This window comes from Saccopteryx bilineata, chromosome 3 (genome assembly GCF_036850765.1).
Source record: "Saccopteryx bilineata isolate mSacBil1 chromosome 3, mSacBil1_pri_phased_curated, whole genome shotgun sequence".
NCBI lineage: Eukaryota > Metazoa > Chordata > Mammalia > Chiroptera > Emballonuridae > Saccopteryx > Saccopteryx bilineata.
The window spans coordinates 249140861-249161547 of NC_089492.1; the positions used below are offsets into that span (position 1 = coordinate 249140861).

Here is a 20687-nt window from a genome sequence, read left to right on the forward strand (position 1 = left end):
TAGAGTTCAAATATGATAAATTTATTTGGATTAAAAAAAAGTTTTATAGGTGCTAGCATTCTCAAAAAAGAAAAATGTTACCCAGTTATTCCAACCTGAGAAATAAAAAACTAATAAGCGCACAAATTTTTTAAATTAATTAACTTATTTACTTTAGAGAGTAAGAGTGACCCTGCAGTAAGAACATCTATCTGTTCCTGTTATCAAACTATCTGGGCATGGATAAGCACACAAATTTAAGGGTAAAGAGTTTTAAAATCTTTTTATTTATTTATTTATTTATTTAAGAGACAGAGAAAGAGTCAGAGAGAGGGTCAGAGAGAGAGATAGATAGGGACAGACAGACAGGAACGGAGAGAGATGAGAAGCATCAATCATTAGTTTTTCGTTGTAACACCTTAGCTGTTCATTGACTGCCTTCTCATATGTGCCTTGACCGTGGGGCTACAGCAGATCTAGTAACCCCTTGCTCAAGCCAGTGACCTTGGGTCCAAGCTGGTGAGCTTTGCTCAAACCAGATGAGCCCATGCTCAAGCTGGCGACCTCGGGGTCTCGAACCTGGGTCCTCCGCATTCCAGTCCAATGCTCTATCCACTGCGCCACCTCCTGGTCAGGCAGTGTAAAGAGTTTTAATTATAGTAATAAATACGGCCCTGGCCGGTTGGCTCAGTGGTAGAGCATCGGCCTGGCGTGCAGGTGTCCTGGGTTCGATTCCTGGCCAGGGCACACTGTAGAAGCGCTCATCTGCTTCGCCACCCTTCCCCCTCTCCTTCCTCTCTGTCTCTCTCTTCCCCTCCCGCAGCCAAGGCTCCATTGGAGCAGAGATGGCCCGGGCACTGAGGATGGCTCTGTGGCCTCTGCCTCAGGAGCTAGAATGACTCTGGATGCAACAGAGCGACGCCCCAGAGGGGCAGAGCATCGCCCCCTGGTGGGCATGCCGGGTGGATCCTGGTTGGGCGCATGCAGGAGTCTGTCTGCCTCCCCGTTTCCAGCTTTGGAAAAATGCAAAAAAGAAAAAAAAATTTATAAAAAAAAGAATGAAATACTATAGCCCTTTGGTCAAGATGGTGGCCTAGGTAAATGTAGTACTTGAATCCTCCCACAACCACATTAAAATTACAACTAGGCCCTGGCCGGCTAGATCAGTGGTAGAGCATTGGCTCAGACATGTGGAAGTCCTGGGCTTGATTCCCTGCCAGGGAACACAGGAGAAGTGCCCATCTGCTTCTCCACCCTTCTCCCTCTCCTTTCTCTCTATCTCTTCCTATCCCACAGCCAAGGCTCCATTGGAGCAAAGTAGGCCAGAGCACTGAGGATGGGGCTCCATGGCCTTAGCCTCAGGCACTAGAATGGTTCTGGTTGCAATGGAGCAACGCTCCAGATGGGCAGAGCATTGCCCCCTAGTGGGCATGCCGGGTGAATCTCAGTTGGGCACATATGAGATTCTGTCTCTCTGTCTCCCTGCTTCTCCAGAAAAATACAAAAAAAAAAAAAAATACAACTAAACTACAGAACAACCATCATTCAGAACCACCTGCTATTGAACTGAACAGAAGCTCTACAAGTATGGATTTAAAGAAGTCACATCAAGGCTCATAGGGAGGGAAGAGACACAGAATGGGCTGGTCCCACACTTGTGTGGTAGATAAAAATCAAAAGGGATATCTCAGCTGCAGAGGTCTTCCCTGAGGAGCACGGTGTCCCAGCCCCACACCAGACCCCACAATCCAGAGATCCATTGCCAAGAAGAGAAGTCCCCATGACTTCTGGCTGTAAAAACCAATAGGGATTATAACTGAGTAAGACACAAGGCTGCTGGATTCCCAGGCAGCTCCTCCTAAAGAGCCTGTACACAGACTTACTCAAACTCATTCCCTCTGAGTTCCAGTATTGAGGCAGCAGCTTGTAAGGAACCAGAGATATATGGGAAGAAACTGAGTTGTCGGGCATCAGGGCAAGAGCTGGGGGGGGGGGGGGTACAGCTTTCTGCCAGACAGTGCTAGCAGAGGCCATTGTTCCTATTCTGAGACACCTCCCCATTCCCGCAGAGCCAGCAGTGGGTACCATAGGTGAACTCCATCACCTTGACTCATACTATTTGCCCTACCCTAGTGATCCCCCAAGACCCTACCCACCTGAGCCATTTCCAGTGGCTTTTCCATACAATTGGCCTCTCTCGCCTCATGTTCAGACTTTCCTAAAATCTCTTAAACAAGTAGCATTTATCCTCTACATACTCAGTATCTCTTGCTAAGTGGCCCCAAGCCCAGCACTAGCAGCAGTCCACCTTGGTTTGCAGCTTGACCTCTTGTGGGCACCTCCAAGCTCAGCATAAGTAGCAGTCATCTGTAGATTGCTCTGTAGCTCATGCTGGGTGGCCCCAGACAAGGCACAGGTGGTGGCTGACCTAGCACCTCCTGGGAGGCCCCAGAGTCAACCAGTGGACAGCTTCAGACCACACTGGATTACAGCCCTACCATCTCCATAAGCAGCAGATTCAAAGGTCAGACTCCATGAGCACCAAAGTCCCACTGAAGCAAAGTCAGCTCTGTAGAGTTGAGTCCTGCACAGCAGCTCCTCTGTTGTAGTTGCAGCCATTCTGTACAGCCAATAGGCCTGGGGGGGAGGGGAGGTCAATTCCTCCCAGTGATAGCAACATCAATCAAGGCTTAACTATTAATATAACAGGACAATGCACACAACCCACATAGGGGCACACTTGAAGCACCCATCTTGGGTAATAAAGAATACTGCACCACTGGGCCCCACAGGACACCTACTACACAAGGTCACTTTACCAAGTCTGGGAGATGTGGCAGCTCTACCTAAAACACAGAAACAAATATAGGGAAGCAGCCAAAATGTGGAAACAAAACAAAACCGGTCCCAAACGAAACAACAGGAGAAATCTCCAGAAAAGAAAGGTAAATGAAATGGAGGTAAGCAAACTACCAATAAAGAGTTCAAAACAGTGGTTATAAGGATGCTCAAGGAACTGAGTGAGAACTTCAATAGCATAAAAAAGGACATGGAAACAATAAAAAAGAACCAGTCAGAAATGAGGATACATGAACTAAAATGAATAATTATTTCCAGGGAATCAACAGTAGAGTAGATAACCTTGAGAATCAAATAAGCAATCTGAAATATAAGGAAACAAAAAACAGCCAGTTAGAACAGCAAAAAGAAAAAAGAATCCAAAAAAAATGAAGACAGTGTAAAGGGCCTCTGGGACAACTTCAAACATACCAATATTCACATCATAGGGGTGCTGAAAGGAGAAGAAAGACAGCAACAAATTGAAAACCTATTTGAAAAAATAATGACAGAAAACTTTCTTAACCTGGTGAAGGAAATAGACATACAATTCCAGGAAGTGCAGAAAGTCCCAAACAAGATGAATCCAAAAAGGCCCACACCAAGACACAGCATCATTAAAATACAAAAGGTTAAAGACAAAGAGAAATCTTAAAAGCAGCAAGAGAAAAGCAGTTAGTTACCTACAGGAAAGCTCCCATAAGACTGTCAGCCGATTTCTCAACAGAAACTTTGCAGGCCAGAAGGGCATAGCAAGAGATACTCAAAGCGATGAAAAGCAAGGGCTGCCCAGCTGGCTCAGTGGTAGAGTGTCAGCCCAGCTTGTAGAAGTCCTGAGTTTTGTTCCAAGTCAGGGCACACAGGAAAAGCGACCATCTGCTTCTCCACCCCTCCCCTCTCACTCTCTCTATCTCTCTCTACCTCTCTCTTCCTCTCCCACGCCATGGCTCTAACAGTTTTCACAAAGTTGGCCCTGGGCACTGAGGATGGCTCCATGACCTTGCCTCAGGCGCTAAAATAGCTCAGCTGCCGAGCAACAGAGCAGTAGCCCAGACAGACAGAGAATCACTTGGTAGGGGGCTTGCCAGGTAGATCCTGGCCAAGGAGCATATGAGACTCTGTCTCTGCCTCCCCATCTCTCACTTAATAATAATAATAATTAAAAAATAATAATAAAAAAGAAAAGCAAGGACCAATAACCAACCAAGATTACTCTACCCAGCAAAGCTACCATTTAGAATCAAAGGTCAGATAAAGAGCTTCCCAGACAAGATAAAGCTAAAGGAGTTCATCACTGCCAAACCAGCATTATATGAAATATTTAAGGGTCTTCTTTTAAAAAAAAGGAAAAAATAAAAAGTATGAACAAAAAATAGCAATAGATAAATATCAACAAATGAATCTAAAAATCAAAATAAACATACAAGCATAATAGAAACAGATTCATACGTACAGAGAACAGATGGGGTGGTTGGGGAGATGGGTAAAAAGGTTGGATTAAGAAGTACAAATTGGGCCTGACCAGGGAGTGGCGCAGTGGATAGAGTGTCGGACTGGGATGCAGATGACCCAGGTTCGAGACCCCGAGGTCGCCAGCTTGAGCGCAGGCTCATCTGGTTTGAACAAAGCTCACCAGCTTGGACCCAAGGTCGCTGGCTCGAGCAAGGGGTTACTCGGTCTGCTGAAGGCCCACGGTCAAGGAACATACGAGAAAGCAATCAATGACCAATTAAGGTGTTGCAACAAAAAACTGATGATTGATGCTTCTCATCTCTCTCCCTTCCTGCCTTCCTGTCTGTCTATTCCCCCACCCCCACCTCCGGTCTCTGTAAAAAAAAAGAAAAAAGTACAAATTGGTTGTTACAGAATAGTCATGGGGGATATATTCAGTAATATTCTAATAACTATGATTGATGTTAGATGGGTGCAAGATTTATCAGGTTGCTCACTTAGTAAGTTATGTAATGTCTAATCATTGGGAGGTATACCTGAAAATAATATAAAATGTATGTCAATTATAATTGAAAAATAAAAAAATGAGCCCAAAAAAGAAATAAATACATCAAAATGTTAATAGTAGTTAACTCTGGGTGATGTGCTATCAGTTTTCTTCTCTGAATAAATTAAATTTTCTATACAGCATGCTATATGTATAATAAAAAATTATTAAAGTATTTTACAGTTTACAAAGTACTTTCATATTGACATATTTCATATTGTAATGAATGAGTAAAGTGGGTAATAGATATTATTTTATAGATGAGGAAACAGACTTCATAAAAATTAAATGATTGGCCACAATGTGGCAAAGGCTGTTAACTGCCGACTCTAATTCTGTTCTTCCCTACTTCCATATTAATAAAACCTCTTATTTTTACCTGAGCACAAAATCACTTTTGATAAGGACATATTCCAGTCTCCTCTACAGCTGGACACTTAGAGAAAGTTCAGAGGAAATGATCAAATTCTACTTCTGCCTCACAGAACTTTGCCTACTCTTATTTCCTGAGTTGTAACAATAAATTCCTTTTGCTTTTTTTTTTTTTTGCCTTTTTCCGAAGCTGGAAACGGGGAGGCAGTCAGACAAACTCCCGCATGCGCCCCACGGGGATCCACCTGGCATGCCCACCAGGGGGCGATGCTCCACCCCTTTGGGGCGTCACTCTGTTGCATCCAGAGCCATTCTAGCGCCTGAGGCAGAGGCCACAGAGCCATCCTCAGTGCCTGGGCCATCCCTGCTCCAACGGAGCCTTGGCTGCGGGAGGGGAAGAGAGAGACAGAGAGGAAGGAGAGGGGGAGGGGTGGAGAAGCAGATGGGCGCCTCTCCTGTGTGCCCTGGCCGGGAATTGAACCCGGGACTCCCGCACGCCAGGCCGACGCTCCACCACTGAGCCAACCGGCCAGGGCCCTTTTTTTACTCTTTATCGTACCATGTTCCTAAACATTTAAAATTCATCACTCAGAAGAAACAAGTTGCCCTTTTACCTCAAATTTCACCTAAATTTCAAAGTACTGTAACCTATTTGTTTTGTAGAAGGGAAAATAAACAAAACTTGTATAACTGTCAGAGGAGAGTACATAATTTTTAGAAGTCATTTTAGGAGAACAATCACAGGCAGTAATATATGAACACTTAGAATATTTGGTTAGTCATTCTAAAAAATTTCTTTCCAGTTGGTAAAATATGTCCAGCAAGGAACAAAGGCAGGTTTTTGGAACGCATAAACTTTTCCTTTTCAAAAAACCCCCCTCCTTACACTACCTTTCAACTTTACGAATTCCAAATATATTATCTCACCTGATAGTCAAAGCAGTTCCGTGATATGAACAAGGATAATGATCCCCCATTTAAAGATAAATAAAGAGCAGAGCCTGGATGGTGGTGGCACAGTGGATAGAGCATCGACCTGAGACACTGAGGTCCCAGGTTCAAAACCCTAAGGTCACTAGCTTGAGCGTGGGCTCAGCCAGCCTGAGCGCAGGCTCACCAGCTTAAGCACAGGGTTGCTGGTTTGAGCCCAAAGGTCATTGGTTTGAAGTTCAAGGTGACTGGCTTGAGCAAGGAATCCCTGGCTTGGCTGGAGCCCCCTGGTCAAGGCACATTCAAGAAGCAGTCAATGAACAACTTAAAGTGACCCAACTACAAATTGATGAGTCTCATCTCTCTCCCTTCCTATCTCTCTTGCTAAAAAAAAAAAAAAAAAAAAAAAAAAAAAAGAAAGAAATAAAGGTAAAGAATAGAGAGGTTATATATCAAGCGACCATAACTAGCACTGTACTCAGATTATCTGAGATCTACTCCAAAACCAAACTGACACCTGTGATTCCCCATATCCCAGTAATATAAGCTAACACAGAAGTATTGAGAGATCAGTGTTTCCTATTTCATTTTTAAACAAATAGCAGCAGCACAGAAAGACTAACAAAGAAAGGATAAAACAAAAGTTAGAATTTGGGCCCTGGCCGGTTGGCTCAGCGGTAGAGCGTCGGCCTAGCGTGCGGAGGACCCGGGTTCGATTCCCGGCCAGGGCACACAGGAGAAGCGCCCATTTGCTTCTCCACCCCTCCGCCGCGCTTTCCTCTCTGTCTCTCTCTTCCCCTCCCGCAGCCAAGGCTCCATTGGAGCAGAGATGGCCCGGGCGCTGGGCATGGCTCTGTGGCCGCAGCCTCAGGCGCTAGAATGGCTCTGGTCGCAATATGGCGACGCCCAGGATGGGCAGAGCATCGCCCCCTGGGGGGCAGAGCACCGCCCCTGGTGGGCGGGCCGGGTGGATCCCGGTCGGGCGCATGCGGGAGTCTGTCTGACTGTCTCTCCCTGTTTCCAGCTTCAGAAAAATGAAAAAAAAAAAAACAAAACAAACAAAAAAAAAAAGTTAGAATTTGGTGTCTAAACAATTCATCTCTTGGAATTTCCTGCTGGAGAGATTTTTCCCTTTACCAGGCAGAGTAAAAACAAAGCTGCTACTGCCTGACCAGGTGGTGGCACAGTGGATAGAGCCTTGCCTGGGATGCAGAGGACCCAGGTTTGAAAGTCCAAAGTCACTGGCTTGAGTGCAGGCTCATCTGGCTTGAGCATGGGGTCGCTGGCTTGAGCATGGGGTCAAAAATATGACCCCATGGTTGCTGGCTTGAGCCCAAAGGTCACTGGCTTGAAGCCCAAGTTCGCTAGCTTGAGTAAGGGGTCACTGGCTTGGCAGGTGTCCCTCTCCATCAAGGCACATATGAGCAATCAATGAACAATTAAGGTGCTGCAAAAAAGAACTGATGTTTCCTTCCTGTCTGTTCCTAGATGTGTCTCTCTGTCTCTCTCTCTGTCTCTCTCTCGGTAAAACACACACACACACAGCTCCTACCAAAAAAAATAGGAGAGGTCAAGTCTGATTTCAGTGGGATCATGAGGTAACCCATACAGTTCAAAGACAATAATTTCTAGGAAAAATAAACAGGAAAGTTCATTTTTTTTTTTTTTTTTGTATTTTTCTGAAGTGGAAACGGGGAGGCAGTCAGACAGACTCCCGCATGCGACCAACCAGGATCCACCCGGCATGCCCACCAGGGGGCGATGCTCCACCCATCTGGGGCGCTGCTCTGCTGCGACCAGGGCCATTCTAGCGCCTGAGGCAGAGGCCACAGAGCCATCCTCAGCACCCGGGCAAACTTTGCTCCAATGGAGCCTCGGCTGCGGGAGGGGAATAGAGAGACAGAGAGGAAGGAGAGGGGGAGGGGTGGAGAAGCAGATGGGCGCTTCTCCTGTGTGCCCTGGCCGGGAATCGAACCCAGGACTCTTGCATGCCAGGCCAACGCTCTACCACTGAGCCAACGGCCAGGGCAGAAAGTTCATTTTAATTACTCAATCTGGCCCAACACAGATTTTTATTTATTTATTTTTTTGCAGAGACAGAGTCAGAGAGAGAGGGACAAATAGGGACAGACAGATAGGAAGGGAGAGAGATGAGAAGCATCAATTCCTTTTTTTTTTTTTTTTTCTCATTTTTTTCTGAAGCTGGAAACAGGGAGAGACAGTCAGACAGACTCCCGCATGCGCCCGACCGGGATCCACCCGGCACGCCCACCAGGGGCGGTGCTCTGCCCCCCAGGGGGCGATGCTGGGCGTCGCCATATTGCGACCAGAGCCACTCTAGCGCCTGAGGCAGAGGCCACAGAGCCATCCCCAGCGCCCGGGCCATCTTTGCTCCAATGGAGCCTCGGCTGCGGGAGGGGAAGAGAGAGACAGAGAGGAAAGCACGGCGGAGGGGTGGAGAAGCAAATGGGCGCTTCTCCTATGTGCCCTGGCCGGGAATCGAACCCGGGTCCTCCGCACGCTAGGCCAACGTTCTACCGCTGAGCCAACCGGCCAGGGCCGAGAAGCATCAATTCTTTGTTGCGGGACCTTAGTTATTCATTGATTGTTTTCTCATATGTGCCTTGACTGGGGGGCTACAGCAGACCGAGTGACTTCTTGCTGGAGCCAGCGACCTTGGGCTCAAGCTGATGAGCCTTCGCTCAAGCTGGCGACCTCGGGGTCTTGAACCTGGGTCTTCCGCATCCTAGTCCGACGCTCTATCCACTGCACCACAGCCTGGTCAGGCTTAAAAATATTTTTGCATTAAAACAAACGTTATATAAAAGGCAAACACTGCATAAAATTTAAGATTAAACATAAGATTACCAAGTAATTCCTGTTTGTAGCACCAGTTTCAAATAATTCCCTTCTCTATCCCACAGCAAATTTGGTTTCTTTTGCCATTAGAAGATGAAAAACCAGGGACCTAAAGGATAAGTTTAAACACTTTAGCAAAGTACTCAAAATGTTTCACTAATTGGCTCCAACCTTCCTTTCTAGCCTCCTTTTCTACCTTCAACCTCCAAACATGCTATCTACCAGATACATTAGCGTTAGTGCTCCCTTATTTATTTTTATTGCGGGGGGGGGGGCAGAGAGAGGGACAGATAGGAAGGGAGAGAGATGAGAAGCAGCAATTCAAGCCAGCAACCTTGGGCTTCAAGCCAGTGACCTTTGGGCTCAAGTCAGCAACCATGGGTTCATGTCTATGATCCCACACTCAAGCCAGCAGACCCACGCTCAAGCTCGCACTCAATTCGGCGACCTTGGGGTTTCAAACCTGAGTCCTCCGTGTCTTAGTCCAATGCTCTATCCACTGCACCACTGCCTGGTCAGCCTAACCTGAGTGCTCCTTAATGCAACCTATTTCCCCAAGCACTGTAACAGGCACTTTCACACCTCTAAGCTTTTTTTTTCTATGTGGCAAAATCACACACATCCTTCAAAACTCAGTCAAACCTCACTAGTTCTGCGATGACTTCCCTAATTCCCAAGGCAGAATTAATTTTGTTCTCAGCACCTGAAAAATTAAATTGCACCATTAATAATAGTTATTATGACCTGACCTGTGGTGGCGCAGTGAATAAAGAATCGACCTGGAACTCTGAAGTCTCCAGTTTGAAACCCTGGGCTTGATGCTTATGAAAGTTGATGCTTTCTGGTCCTACCCCCCCTTCTCTCTCTCTTCTCTAAAATGAATAAATAAAAAAGTTTAAAAATATAGCCTGACCGGGCGGTGGCACAGTGGATAGAGCGTCAGACTGGGATGTGGCAGACCCAGGTTCGAGACCCGAAGTCGCCAGCTTGGGCGCGGGCTCATCTGGTTTGAGCAAGGCTCACCTCAAGCAAGGGGTTACTCGGTCTGCTGAAGACCCACGGTCAAGGCACATATGAGAGAGCAATCAATGAACAACTAAGGTGTTGCAATGAAAAACTGATGATTGATGCTTCTCATCTCTCTCCGTTCTTGTCTGTCTGCCCCTATCTGTCTCTGTCACTGTAAAAATAAATTAATTAATTAAAAAAAGAAAAACAAAAAAAGAAAAATATAATACCTATTATGTACTGTGTGGTGCCAGGCACTAACTAATCCAGTACTTTGTATATGTAGACAGTTGACCCTTGAACAACATGGTTTGAATTGCACAGGCAGACTTATACATATATGTTTTTCAAGAAATATTGTAAATGTATTTTATCTTCCTTATAATTTAAAAATTGTTTACATTGATTTGAGAGAGAGAAAGGAAGGGGAAGAAGGGAAAGGGGAGAGGGAGGGAGAGGGGGAGAGAGGGAAAGAGAGAGGGAGGGAGGGAGGGAGAGAGGGAGAGAGAAAGAGAGAAGCATCAACTCGATGTTACACTTAGTTGTACACTCACTGGTTGCTTCTGGTATGTGCCCTGCCCAGGAATCAAACCTGTGATATCGGCACACTGGGACGACACTTTATTCACTGAGGCACCTGGCCAGGGCTTCCTTATAATTTGCTTAATAAGAGTTTCTTTTCTCTAGCTCACTTTATTGTAACAATATAGTATATCAAAATAAGTGTTAACCAACTTTACTTTATTCCTAAGGCCTCCAGCCAACAGTAGGCTATTTGTAGTCTTTGGAGAGTCAAAAGTTATACATGGATTTCTGACTGCATAGGGGGTAGGCTCCCTTAACCTCTACATTGTTCAGTGGTCAACTTACTTGGAATCTTCAAAACAACTTCGTTTTGAACAAAGTAGATAAACTGAGGTTCAGAAAGATTAATTCATATATCAAAGATAAAAACAGCCAGCAGATGGCGGAGCAAGAATAAAAATTACAACAGCTATCTTTCATGAAACACTAAGTCTCAGGTCTTGGTTCAGAGCTCTTCAGAAACATGAACTCTTTCAATTTCTACATCTTATGAGTCAAGAACTGTTCCAAAATGCATTTTAAAGATAAGGAAACTGAGGTTTAGGTTAAATATTTTCCCCATTCTCACATGGCCAGCATGTTGCTAAACCAGGACTCCAACTCAAGAATGAAGCGAAAATCTGTATTTTTAAGTTCTTAATCGCTATGCTATAACAACATAATCATAATTATTGAGCTCACACTTTTTGTTAACATATATAATGTTTTATATACTATAAACTATGCTAAGTGCTTTATCTCTGCTCACAAAAATTAGGGGATCAGGGAATGTGCAGATACTCCAGTACTTTCAACCTTTTGTATAGTGCATTTTCACCAATGAAATAAAAACTGGTTTTGCATCTCATTTGCATAATTGAACAACTTTCTTTGACTTGTCATTTGCTTTTCTGTTCTTGTTTAATAAAAAAAAAATAAATGCTTTTTTTAATCACTTCATATTCATTTTGAAATATCCCCTAATTTTTGTGAGCAGTATATTTGAATAACAATATATAGTCAAAATATAAATTTGGAAATTTTCATGTCAAAACTATTATTAATGAAAATATACATCACCTACACAAGATTAACTAAATAAACAACAACAAATGACACCAATAATAAAGTTAAATTAATGATAATTCATAATTAAATACAAAACTAGCAATAAAAAAACTACCAATTCAAGACAACACTGCTGATGCACCGATTACAAAGCTCTCTCCCAAGAAATCAACAGAATTACCAACAAGCTACATTTGTACACATGTAGTAGGAGCTCTACAACATTTCCAAATGTCAGACTTCTTCATAAAAGACTAGAGTCCGCCTTAGCAAACTCTGGTAATCTGCTAACTTTAGTGTCATAATTACTAAATTATAGTAATTCTTAGTAACTCATTAAGCAGTTCTCTAGATGGAGCCCTTAATAGTAGATAAAAATTAAGTCTGGAGTACTGTATCATTTACCAGCCCCTAGGAGTTAAGGTAAAGATTTTGTTTTTTGTTTTTGGGGTTTTTTTTTGTATTTTTCTGAAGCTGGAAACGGGGAGAGAAAGTCAGACAGACTCCCGCATGCGCCCGACCAGGATCCACCCAGCATGCCCACCAGGGGGCGACGCTCTGCCCACCAGGGGGCGATGCTCTGCCCCTCCAGGGTGTCGCTCTGCCACGACCAGAGCCACTCTAGCGCCTGGGGCAGAGGCCAAGGAGCCATCCCCAGCGTCCGGGCCATCTTTGCTCCAATGGAGCCTTGGCTGCGGGAGGGGAAGAGAGAGACAGAGAGGAAGGAGGGGGGGGGGTGGAGAAGCAAATGGGCGCTTCTCCTATGTGCCCTGGCCGGGAATCGAACCCGGGTCCCCCACACGCCAGGCCGACGCTCTACCGCTGAGCCAACCGGCCAGGGCTAGGTAAAGATTTTTATAACAGTTCATCATGCATCAGAAGGAGCTGTGTCCCACACATTGAAAACCACTAGGGTTAAGACTCATACCTTATACACTCTGTATTCCCTACTCTAGACACAGCAAATGCTCAATATCAATTGAGTTACCAAATAAACGAACTACCTATAAGCAAATTCCCTGCTTCTTACAAGAATACAGCAACACACCTGGGGACATGAGGCAATGAAGACAGGGCACAAAAAAAGAAGTAGAATAGCTCTCGAGACAGTTTTTTCAACTTTACCACTTTTTGCAGCAGTTACCAATTTCTGAGCAAGAAAATGTCCAACTTAGAGATTAATCCTCAAACACAAACTTCAGAAAAGGCATATATGCACTTATAGCAGTATATCTTTTCCGTTAGCCTTCTATTTCTTGAGAACCTAGCTCCTTGCCTGCCTTACAACAAAGAGGATTACTACTTACCTACTACTGTTCATTAAAATCTCCAGGTCCAGTATTCTTCCATTTACTAACTACAACGTCTCTGACAAAGTCACTTCACTTATGTGCCTCAGCTTCCTTATCCATGTAATGAAATTTATAATATTTTTTTATTTATTCATTTTAGAGAGGAGGAGGGGAGGGGGGGAGGAGCAGGAAGCATCAACTCCCATATGTGCCTTGACCAGGTAAGCTAGAGTTTTGAACCGGCAACCTCAGTGTTTCCAGGTTGACGCTTTATCCACTGCACTACCACAGGTCAGGCGAAATTTGTAATATTTTTCCTCTCACTTTTTAAGATTATTTTATCAAATAAAATAAAGGATATGAATATGTTTTGTTTACTACAAGATATTATTACCAGAGTAATCCATAAAGTGTATTTTTCCTTATAATTAACCAAAAGAGGGACCTCATTGCTCAGATTCTAAAGCCTATAGAGTTTGTCTTTGAGGAATCTCATATCAACATTCATTAGCTCTTTCTAAACCTTTCCATGGTTTTCTTTTAATCTCCCTTAAAAATTTTTTCTAATTTTTTTGACAGAGAGAGGGACAGATAGGGACAGACAGCAGGGGAGAGAGATGAGAAGCAGCAATTCTTCATTGCAGCACCTTAGTTGTTTACTGATTGCTTTCTCATATGTGCCTTGATAGGGGCGGGGGGCTATAGCAGAGCTAGTGATCCCTTGCTCAAGCCAGGGACCTTGGGCTTCAAGCCAGCGACCTTTGGGCTCAAGAAGCAACCAAGGGGTCACGTCTATGATCCCATGCTCAAGCCATCAACCCTGCACTCTAGCCGGATGAACCTGCACTCAAACAAAGCCAGCCAGCGACCTCAGGGTTTCGAACCTGGGTCCTCCACATCCCAGTCCAACACTCTATCTACTGTGCCATAGCCTGGTCAGACAAATCAGGCATCTTTTATACCTGGAACTAAAGCCCTGTAAAATGCATCCAATAAATTCTTTGTTCAATGGATTAGTATGCTACTAGATGGTAGGTAACTTGCCTTAATACCCATTATATTTCCCTTGTACTTTAAAGGACATATTATGGGGTTTTCTCTTTTGGCTTTTAGACTTCTTTGGTGAGTGTAATTATCTTGTGACAGTGCAAAGAACAATCTATGACAGTAAATAAAAGTTCAAAACTAATGAATTTTAATAAGGTTTTTGAAATATCCAGTTAACCATTCATACTCTGGTGCTCAAAACAGTCTGTTGTGTGAAATAATTTATTTATTTATTTTTTGGTTTTTTTGTTTTCTTTTACAGAGACAGAGAGTAAGTCAGAGAGAGGGATAGACAGGGACAGACAGACAGGAACGGAGAGATGAGAAGCATCAATCATTAGTTTTTCATTGCGCATTGCGACCCCTTAGTTGTTCATTGATTGCTTTCTCATATGTGCCTTGACCGCGGGCCTTCAGCAGACGGAGTAACCCCTTGCTTGGGCCCGCGACCTTGGGTCCAAGCTGGTGAGCTCTTTGCTCAAACCAGATGAGCACGCGCTCAAGCTGGGCGACCTCAGGGTCTCGAACCTGGGTCCTCAGCATCCCAGTCCGACACTCTATCCACTGCTCCACCGCCTGGTCAGGCAAATAATTTATTATTTAACCAATTGCTATCGGAGTCCTCAATTACTTGCAGCAAAAGCATTCTAAGTAATCCAGAATAACACAATTGAAGTAATAAAGGAAAGTCACCTAATTTTCTAACATTTCATTCTTAAAAAGCTCAAAGTTACATGTTAAATACCAAAAATAGAAACTAGATAATAGTACTTTCTAATATTAAAAAAACCCCTCATTTTATTTCTCCTAATGACACCATTACATCTGATGTAAAAAGTAATTGTCTTAACTCAAGACAAACCTTGTAGACTTTATAATCACAGAGCAATGAGGCCTCCCCTTTGGTTAATTACAAGGAAAAACATACTTTATGGATGAGGCTGGTAACAATGTCTTTCAGTAATCAAAGCATATTCATATCTTTTATTTCATTTGATACAATAACCTTATGAAGTAAAAGCAAAAATATCACAAATTTAAATTTACGGATAAGGAAGCTGAGGCAGAAATATGACTTTGCCAGAGGCATTGTGGTTAGCAGGAAGAATACTATACCTGGATTTGAATTCTAGTGATGTTATACTGCAAAATATCTAGCTTTTCTGACCCTCAGTTCTGCCCTTTCTAGAATGGGAATTAGTACTTATCACATGATGTTATTGTTAGGATGAAGCGTGAATATGTGTACAAAGCCACCAGCACAATATCTGACAGACTAATTACTCAATAAATGTTCTCTTCCCACTTACTAGACATAATCTCACACAAGTAATTTTTTTTGTGTGTGTGACAGAGACAGAGAGACAGAGAGAGGGACAGATAGGGACAGACAGGAAGAGAGAGATGAGAAGCATCAATTCTTCATTGTGACACCTTAGTTGTTCATTGATTGCTTTCTCATATGTGCTTTGACCGGGGAACTACAGCAGACCGAGTAACCCCTTGCTCAAGCCAGTGACCTTGGGTTCAAGCTGGTGAGCTGTGCTCAAACCAGATGAGCCTGCGCTCAAGCCACGACCTCAGGGTTTTGAACCTGGGTCCTCCGCATCCCTGTCCAAGGCTCTATCCACTGAGCCACTGCCTGGTCAGGCACAAGTAATATAAATTTAAGTTTCAGGCACATAAATAGCAGGGTCATGGTTATAAATCCTCAAAAGAGACTTTTCCCATCCAGAGTCCATATGAAGACAAACAAGCCTGACCAGGTGGTGGTGGTACAGTGGATGGAGCGTCAGCCTGGGACCTGAGGACCCAGGTTTGAAACCCCAAGGTCGCTGGCTCACCAGCTTGAGTGTGGGTTCACCAGCTTGAGCAGGGGTCCCCAAACTACGGCCCGCGGGCCGCATGCGGCCCCCTGAGGCCATTTATCCGGCCCCCGCCGCACTTCCAGAAGAAGCACTTCTTTCATTGGTGGTCAGTGAGAGGAGCATAGTTCCCATTGAAATACTGGCCAGTTTGTTGATTTAAATTTACTTGTTCTTTATTTTAAATATTGTATTTGGCCCTAGCCGGTTGGCTCAGCGGTAGAGCGTCGGCCTTGTGTGCGGGGGGCCCCGGGTTCGATTCCTGGCCAGGGCACACAGGAGAAGCGCCCATTTGCTTCTCCACCCCCTCCTCTTTCCTCTCTGTCTCTCTTTTCCCCTCCCGCAGCCAAGGCTCCATTGGAGCAAAGATGGCCCGGGAGCTGGGGATGGCTCCTTGGCCTTTGCCCCAGGCGCTAGAGTGGCTCTGGTCTGGTAGCGGCAGAGCGATGCCCCGGAGGGGCAGAGTATGGCCCCCTGGTGGGTAGAGCATGGCCCCTGGTGAGTGTGCCTGGTGGATCCTGGTCGGGCGCATGCGGGAGTCTGTCTGACTGTCTCTCCCCGTTTCCAGCTTCAGAAAAATACAAAAAATATATATATTGTATTTGTTCCCGTTTTGTTTTTTTACTTTAAAATAAGATATGTGCAGTGTGCATAGGGATTTGTTCATAGTTTTTTTTATAGTCCGGCCCTCCAACAGTCTGAGGGACAGTTGTTCAATCAATGAACAACTAGTGTGATGCAACTATGAGTTAAAAGTTCACCCCCTGTGTAAAAAGTTTGGGGACCCCTGAGCTTGAGCATGGGGTCTCTGGCTTGAACATGGGATCATAGACATAACCCCATGGTCTTTGGCTTGAGCCCAAAGGCTGCTGGTTTTAAAGCCCAAGGTTGATGGCTTGAACAAGGGGTCACTGGCTTGGCCTGAGCTCCCCAGTCAAAGCATATTGAGGTCTGGCCTGTGGTGGTGCAGTGGATAAAGCATCGACCTCAAATGCTGAGGTTGCTGGTTTGAAACCCTGGGCTTGCTCAAGGCACATATGACAAACTATCAACTAAAGTGAAATAACTATGAGTTAATACTTCTTGCTCTACCCCTCTCTCTCTCTCCACCTTTTCTGTGAAATCAATAAATAAAATCTTAAAAACAAAAACAAAACATATATGAGAAAGCAATCTGAACAATTAGGGCACCACAACTATGAGTTGATGCTTTTCATCTCTTCCTTCCTGTCTGTCCCTCTCTTTCTCTCTCTAAAAAAAAAGAAGATATATAAGCCTCTTTGTCTCCCCACACCATCATGCAGACATTTTTTTAGTCTACATTTTCACTAAATGTTTATTCAATGAATAAATGAGCCTGACCTGTGGTGGAACAGTAAATAAAGCATTGACCTGGAATGCAGAGGTCACTGGTTCAAATCCCTGGGCTTGCCCAGTCAAGGCACATGCAGAAAATATCTACTAGTAGTTGCTTCTCCCCCTTCTTCTCCCTCTCCCTCTCTCCAAAAATCAAGAAATAAAATCTTAAAAATAAAAAATAAATGAACAATCAAGCACAAACCTATTGTTAGGTGTATTTGAAATACCTATTTCCCCCTGAAGAAAGAGACTATATGTCCAGAGAGAAATATAAGCCCCATGTCCAGCCCTGAAATTAAAGAATGGGATTGAGCCTGACCAGGCAGTGCCACAGTGAATAAAGCATCAGCCTGGGATCCTGAAGACCCAGGTTTGAAAGTCCAAGGTCACTGGCTTGACCACGGGCTCACCAGCTTAAGTGTGGGATCACAGACTTAACCCCGGCAATAAGCAAGGGGTCACTGGCTCGGCTAGAGCCCCTCAGTCAAGGTATTTATGAGAAAGCAATCAATGAACAACTAGTGTGATGCAACTATGAGTTAATGCTTCTCATCTCTCTCCCTTCTTGTCTGTCTGTCTCTCTCTGGCTAAAAAAAAGAATGGGGACCTGTGGTGGCATAGTGGATAAAGCACCGACCTGGATGCTGAGGTTGCCCGAGTGAAATCCTGGGCTTGCCCAGTCAAAGTGCATATGGGAAGCAACTACTAGGAGTTGATGTTTCCCACTTCTCTCCTCCCTCTCTCTCTCCTCCATCTAAAAAAAACAATAAATAAAAATTTTAAAAAAAAAAGGGATCAGCCTGACCTGTGGTGGCGCAGTGGATAAAACGTTGACCTGGAACACTGAGGTCGCCGGTTCAAAACCCTGGGCTTGCCTGGTCAAGGCACATATGGGAGTTGATGCTTCCTGCTCCTCCCTCCCCCTTCTCTCTCTCTCCCACTCACTCTCTCTCCTCTCTAAAAATTAATATAAAAAAAAGAAAAAAAATTAAAAAAATTTAAAAAAAATGGGATCAAGGCCCTGGCCGATTGGCTCAGTGGTAGAGCATCAGCCCAGCGTGTGGAAGTTCCGGGTTCAATTCCTGGTCAGGGCACACAGGAGAAGTACCTGTCTGCTTCTCCACCCTTCCCCCTTTCCTTCCCCTCTATCTCTCTCTTCCCCTCCTGCAGCCAAGACTCCATTGGAGCAAAGTTGACCAGGGTGCTAAGGATGGCTCCATGGCCTCTGCCTCAGGTGCTAGAATGGCTCCAGCCGCAACTGAGCAATGCCCCAGATGGGCAGAGCATCGCCCCCTGGTGGGCATGCCTGGTGGATCCCGGTTGGGCACATGTGGGAGTCTGTCTGACTGCCTCCTCCTTTCTAACTTTGGAAAAATACAAAAAAGAAAAAAAAAGGAATTGAAAGGCAGAGTTCATAGGTATAAGAAACTTTAAAGATTGGGTAATCTTTGATTCCTCATTTTTATAGTACTCCATGCGAAACCTCTCCTTCATTTATGAGAGGATTTTTCCGTATCTTGTCTACTACTGATTCAATCAAGTCAGACTTCCAGGAATAAACACTAATTTAACCTTAATTATATCTAATCCCTTTACCTTCTCAAACTCCAAACACAATTATTTCACAAATGAGAAAGAACCAAAAGAACATATATTGCCTGACCAGGCGGTGGCGCAGTGGATAGAGCATTGGACTGGGATGCTGAGGACCCAGGTTCAAGACCCCGAGGTCGCCAGCTTGAGCGCAGGCTCATCTGGTTTGAGCAAAAAGCTCACTAGCTTGGACTCAGGCAAAGGGTTACTCAGTCTGCTGAAGGCCTGCAGTCAAGGCACATATGAGAAAGCAATCAATGAACAACTAGGGTGTCGCAATACGCAACGAAAAACTAATGATTGATGCTTCTCATCTCTCTCCCTTTCTGTCCGTCTGTCCCCATCTATCCCTTTCTCTGACTCTGTAAAAAAAAAAAAAAAAAAAGAACATATATTGTGCTCAAGGGTACAGATATAATTAACTATTTGGCATGGACAGTGAAAAGTTTTTTGTTTTTTTTTTTTTTTTTTTTGCATTTTTTCTGAAGCTGGAAACAGGGAGAGACAGTCAGACAGACTCCCGCATGCGCCCAACCGGGATCCACCCGGCACGCCCACCATGGGGCGAGGCTCTGCCCACCAGGGGGCGATGCTCTGCCCATCCTGGGCGTCGCCATGTTGCGACCAGAGCCACTCTAGCGCCTGAGGCATAGGCCACAGAGCCATCCCCAGCGCCCGGGCCATCTCTGCTCCAATGGAGCCTCGGCTGCGGGAGGGGAATAGAGAGACAGAGAGGAAAGCGCGGCGGAGGGGTGGAGAAGCAAATGGGCGCTTCTCCTGTGTGCCCTGGCCGGGAATCGAACCCGGGTCCTCCGCACGCTAGGCCGACGCTCTACCGCTGAGCCAACCGGCCAGGGCAAAAGTTATTTTTTTTAAAAAAACCCATCAACTACTTTCAGAAATCCCTAGATGTCAAATAATGCTGGTAAGACAAGCTTATTGCATGCATCACATCACGGCGTGGTCAGTGTGGCAAACAACTATGTGCTAAAAGGACAAGAAGTTAAGAGTTCCATCTCTAAGAGATCAAGTACTGGAAAGGCAAGTAAATCCCCTTCCCTTCCATCTTAGCTCATGTAAAAAACTATTCCAAGAAACAAAACAAAAATTCAAATCAGTAATCACTGACCTGATGAGTAGTAGATCATACGAATCACTAACCCAGAGTTACTTTAGCATCATTTTCCTGTTAACTACCAGCATGAGTTTTGAAATATAATATGGTAAACAGAGAAGCCAGGTTAATAATGGAAAGAGCACTGGGCTTGCAGTCAATACTGACTTGGCTACTTAATAGCTGTGTGACCTTAGGAAAATAAACTAACGTCTCAGTTTTCTTATCTATAAAATTGATGCTAACTCTCTATCTTGACAATCACAAAATGGTAGTGAGGAATAAATGGGATATATATGAAAATGCCTTAAAAATACTAAAGTGTGCCCTGGCCAGTTGGCTCAGCAGAAGAGCATCAGCCCAGCATGTAAATATATCCTCAGTTGGATTCCCAGTCAGGCACACAGGAAAAGCGACCATCTGCTTCTCTACCCCTCCCCCTCTTCCTTTTCTGTCTCTAATCTTTCTCTTCCCTTCCTACAGCCATAGCGTAGTTGGAACAAGTTCGCCCTGAGCGCCCAGGATGGCTCCATGGCCTCTCCTCAGGCTCTAAAATAGCTCAGCTGCCAGAGCAACAGCCCCAAATGGGCAGTGCATCGCCCCTTACAGAGTTTGCCTGGTGGATCCTGGTTGGGGCATATGTGGGAGTCTGTCTCTCTGCCTCTCACTTAAGAAAAAAAAATACTAAAGTACTATGCAAATATTAACATAATTGAATGAGACTGACCAGGCAGTGGCACAGTAGATACAGCGTCAGACTGAGACGCAGAGAACCCAGGTTTGAAACCCCAGGGTCGCTG

General features: G+C 44.7%; 1 protein-coding gene and 1 non-coding gene across 2 annotated transcripts in view; one reads left to right on the forward strand and one right to left on the reverse strand.

Moving 5' to 3' along the window:
• ZYG11B (zyg-11 family member B, cell cycle regulator) overlaps positions 1-20687 on the reverse strand; it is a 91026-nt gene that overhangs the window by 55571 nt on the left and 14768 nt on the right. The gene's annotated exons all lie outside the window — the stretch shown is intronic.
• Positions 16019-16095, forward strand: TRNAT-UGU (transfer RNA threonine (anticodon UGU)). Its single transcript has one exon. It is a non-coding gene; the product is annotated as a tRNA-Thr (tRNA).